Consider the following 5,481-nt stretch of genomic DNA (forward strand, 5'->3'; position numbering starts at 1 on the left):
AAAACTGCAACTATTGTTCGACATGTATTTAAAAAAAAATTATCATCTTACTTTACACGTTGCACTTTTCTAGAGAAACATGCAACTAGCAATCGATTTTCGATATGGGTTACGCTTTTTCTCAAAAATGTTTAACTAGAAACTCGGGACAAGTTGCAAGTTATTTCAAGAAATATGCAATTAGCAACGAATATTCTCTATGAGTTACACTTTTCTCAACAAAATGTGCAACTAGCAACTAGTTTACTATGGAAATAAATCCTATACGACCCTGCGAGTAGACCATGTCCACTGCCAGATTCGGTCCACTACCGGGTCGCACGAGCAGGGTCGTGTAGGATTTATTTCCGTTTTCTATATGGGTTGCACTTTTCTCCAGAAATGTGCAACTCCGACTACTTACCGATGAGTTGCATTTTTATCCAGAAATTTGCAACTAGCAATGGCCTTTTTTTGCAAGTACACTTTTCTCAAGAAACATGCAAGTAGATATCACTTTTTGATACGAGTTGCACTTTTCTGAAGAAATTTGCAACTAGCAATTGATATTCGACATGAATTAAAATTTTCACATTAAATTTGCAACTCAAGTTGTTTTTCAATACGAGTTGCAATTTTCTCGAGAAATGTGTAACTATCGACTAGTTTCCCATGTGGGTTGCAACTTTCTCTAGAAATGTGCAACTCCGACTGCTTTTTCATACAAATTGCACTTTTTCAAGAAATATGCAACTAGCAACCATTTTTAGGTACGGGTTGCACTTTTTTCAAGCAACAGGCAAGTACGAACCAAATTTTGATATGAGTTGCACTTTTCTTAATAAACCTGCAACTTGCAACGTCTCTAAAAATAAGTTGGACTCTTTCTGAAGAAATGTGCAACTGCAGCTGGTGTTTGATACACAGTTGCACTTTTTCATACGAAATGTGTAACTTCAACTGGTTTTGAAAAAAAATAAGCTCCAAGTATGTTTTGCCTCCTATACTTTCTTACAAGCTAGTAACGTACCATGTATTGAAGAGTTCAATTAGGAGGAGTCGTCTTAAGGAGTTATGGAAAAAGATGAATTAAGTAGAGTGCTCAAAGACAGCAAAGACATGTTCGAGTCCAAATAACAGACCGATAGAAGACATAAGGAGTTGCAGGTGGGCTATGGACATGTCCTATTTACAAACACAAACACAAGTCCAGAAGCACACTGGGGCAAGAGAAAAGAAACGAACACAAACAGGTAGGACCGTAGGAGTAAGGGATAAAACGTGATTAAATCAGCCAGGTCGGTCGACTGAGACTTAATGTTTTCTCAGTCGACTGAGACCAAGGTAGACCCTTTGTTTTCTGGCACAAATAACATCAGCTGTTGGGCCGGCAGAGGAGAAAAAAGCGGAGCATCGGGCGCATGGTAAAGCGTCGACGCAAGATGAAATCCCGGCGAGGAAAGAAGCATAAGGACATGTGCAATGGTTGGTAAGCTTGTTTTATCTTAACCCTAACACGTAATCTAGATATAACAATAAAATATGATGTATAATGGGTTATTTTTTAGTCTTATCTTTAGTGTCTGTTTATTTGGGCTGCAGCTGAAAAAAAGCAGCTGGAGCTGGTAAGATCTGAGAAGCAACTTGACATAGGCATCCCAAATGGGCCTGCCAAAGATAGTACCCGGGGTTTATCGAAGGCCCACTACCCGAAGAATAAGAAGATTCGAGAGTCCAAGATATATTAAGGAAAGTTAGAGTTGTAATAGGAAGTGTTATCTGTAATCTGGCGGGATGAGTTAGAAACCGTCCCGGACTCTGTAACTTGTACAAAACGAAACCCTCGGCTCCACCTCCTATATAAGGGGGAGTCGAGGGACAAAGAAAGGATCGAATCTACTGTCAACATAACCCTAGTTTTCATAATCGCCGAGTACTTTTCGCCTAAACCTTCGAGATCTACTTGCCCTCTACTTCTAGCAAAACCCTAGTCTACAATCTGTAGGCATTGACAAGTTAATCCTTTGTCAATTGGCGCCGTCCGTGGGAATTAGAGGCTGCAAGGATCTGATCTCGATGGCACGTTCAAAATCTTCGACTTCATCAACGAGCAAGCAACGCGATGGATCGAGGTAACACGGGAAAAACTGATCTATTCAATTTTATTCCTCACCCGCCCTCCCGTATGGATGCATGTGCCTATCTGGAGGAACCTATCATCATGACGTTCGGAGAATTCCGATTTGGCGTCAACAAGGAAGGATCCTACCGTCTCGAAGATCCGATCTCGTCGGAATTTTCAGCGGTCGACTCCAACTTTTCGTCGAGTGACGAGGAGTTTTCGTCGCCATACTTCGTCGACAACAAGGCAAGCGGAAAGCTCGCCAAGATCTTCGAGCAACACATCCTTCGAGTCGTCCGCGGACTCCTTTATAAGCAGCGACTCCGACGAGCATCGACAACTTCAACTTCATCGACAAGTCTGCTGCCATTGGAAAGGTCTTCACCACTCTATATGATGGTGTCACCAATCCTGAAAAAAATCAATGCGCAAAATATCATCAGATCTATGTGGTAGAAGGGGCAGGCACATCAGAGCCGCAAACATCAGAGGCTTTCGACGAATTGGGAAACCCATACGTTGATCCCGCTGATCTTCGACATGGTCTAGGCACCAAATATCCTGGATCCACAACTCGCGCAAGAGTACAGCTCCCGCAAAGCGCGTGGGATAGGGCTGCGAAAGCCATGGATGGCTCAGAACCTATGACCACCACTGCTACTGTACAAGAACTTCAAGCATATCAATATAGACTTGCTCGAGTAAGCAGAGAGTTGGAAAAACAGACAGCATCCTTGAATAGGAGAAAAGAAGCAGCTTCTGCATCAAGCAGACGGCGAGCAGAGCTAAGTCGCCTTTCAGGAACATCGGGAGATAGTCACAGAGAGGCTCGAAGGAGAGCAAGATCTCGGCTACAAAATATACCAGAAGGAGAAAGAGGAAACCTAATCCAAAATCTCGACATGTCCTTCATGACGATCGATGAAAGGGGAAATATCATCCCAAAAACACCAGAAGCAGGTTACATGGCAACACAGGCGTACATCCTCGCGTCCAGACCACCTCCCGGGGACCCGAGAGAACCATTGTTCAATATGGCAATGGCTGGAGTAGGGGTTATGGGAACAGCGTTCGCAACAACGCCTCCCGAAGAAAATCCTAGACAAAATAGTCCACGACACACCGCAGCAGTTCAAGACCCACCAAGAGCAAGTGGAGCAAGAGACACAGCAGTCCAAGTAAGAGTGGACAGAGCGCGACAAGAAAGGAGGGACCGTCAGTACTCGCCAGAGCTTGCCGACGAAGATATGTGTGGGCTCCCGTGCTTTACGAGAAGAGTGCGAAAAACTCGAGTCCCAAAAGGGTTCAAGTTACCCGAGAATTTCAAGAAGTTCGACGGCCTGCAAGATCCCGAGGATTGGCTCGTGGATTATCTCGAGATGGTGAAACTGGTAGGAGGAACCAGAGCAACAGCAATGCAAAGTATCCAAGTTCACCTGAGTGGTGCCGCAAGATCTTGGATAAAGAAACTCCCCTTGAACTCCATCGACAGCTGGGAAACCTTTGAGGACATCTTCGTGAAGAACTTCCGATCCACCTGCAAAAAACCCGCGTCGTTGGAAGAATTACGAGCGTGTCGACAAAAACATGACGAGTCGATGAGAAAATATATACAGCGGTGGAACATTATCAAAAACTCGGCGAGAAGACATATCCGACGAGAGGGCAATAGATGCGTTCGTGGCGAGGAATCCGGCGAGCAGACTTCGTCGAGGACTTGGGGAGAACTAATCCCAAGACAATCTCAGCGTTGATGGAAATCGCTAACAAATGGGCAGATGGAGAAGACGCAATATACAACAAACGACACAGGTCGCCAGAAGAGGACCGTAGTCGAAACTATCAAAATAGAAGGCGATTTTCTCGCCAGTTCTACAACAATGATGCTCCCGGCCACATATCGGCTGGTTTTCGAGGAAACCCTGGTGGAAATAGTCGAGATGATTATCAAAGGAGCAATGAGCAACAAGGCGACAATAGAGGTGATTTTCGCGGCAACAGACAAAATAGTGGACCAAGGATTCAAAGACCTTACGTGTCTCCCGAGGAGATGATGAACGGTCCGTGTCAAATGCATTTTTACCTCGACAACAATGGAAAGAGGCAGTCAGGACATCTACAGAAAGACTGCCGCAATTTTCAGGCAATGCTGCGAGCTGCAGGAATCGCAAACGCTCAAGCAAATAACAGAAATCCTCGGGAGCCAAGGAGCGAGATTCACCTCCCACCTCCTCCCGCGATTACCGAGGAAAATCGACATCAGCTCAGAATAGCGGCAGCACCACAACCACCCCCATACGTTGATCCCAATTCCAACGGTGCAGTTCTGATGATTCAGAAAGCCAGGCCGTCCAACAGGGCGCAGAAGGTCATATCTCGACAAGTGTTTATGGCAGAGAAGATGCCTCCACCAACAGTCGAGTATCTAAATTGGTCGGGGGCAAGACATAGGCTTCACAATCGCGGATCACCCGCAGCAAGTTCCTCGACCAGGACAATCAGCACTTATTCTACCCGCGATAATTGCTGGGTTCGACGTGTCGCGAGTTTTCATAGATGGCGGTAGCGATCTAAACCTCATGTATGCGGACACATTGAGGAAGATGAACATATCCCCGGCAAACTTGAAACCAAGCGACACACGCTTCCACGGGATTACACCAGAGAAGCCAAGTTACCCATTGGGCAAGATCAACCTCGACGTTCAGTTTGGAACCCGAGAAAACTACAGGATAGAGAATTTAGAGTTTGAAGTGGTGGATTTCCCGTCGCAATATCACGCTTTGTTGGGACGACCAGCGTACGCCAGGTTCATGGCAGTGCCGCATTATACATACCTGTTATGGAGGTTGCCTGGGCCTAACGGACCTATCACAATCAAAGGAAGTTTCGCGTTATCTGATAAGTGCGACAGAGATTTTCATCGACTATCAGAAACTTTCGGGATGCAAGCAGAATATGCGGCGCCACGGTTCACTGATTATGACGTGCTGCCAGAAGTAGGAAGACCTTCTAAGGAGCCAACTTTCAACACAGCCAAGGATTCAAAAGAGGTACAGATCCACCCGACAGATCCAAAGAAAACGACGTCCATTGCCGCAAACATGGATGTCGCATAGGAAAGCGCGCTCGTCGAGTTCCTCCGTGAGCACTGGAAAATCTTCGCATGGTGTCCAGCTGACATGCCAGGAGTACCCAGGGAACTTGCCGAGCACCACCTCAATTTGGATCCTCTCGCAAGGCCAATAAAGCAACCTTTGCGGCGTTTTTCGGAACCTAGTCGCAAAGCCATGTTATCAGAAATAGATCGACTCAAAGATGCTGGATTCATCAGGGAAATATCTACAGAAGCCACATGGGTAGCTAACCCAGTGATGGTG

This window comes from Lolium rigidum, chromosome 6 (assembly GCF_022539505.1).
Source record: "Lolium rigidum isolate FL_2022 chromosome 6, APGP_CSIRO_Lrig_0.1, whole genome shotgun sequence".
NCBI classification, from domain to species: Eukaryota; Viridiplantae; Streptophyta; class Magnoliopsida; order Poales; family Poaceae; genus Lolium; species Lolium rigidum.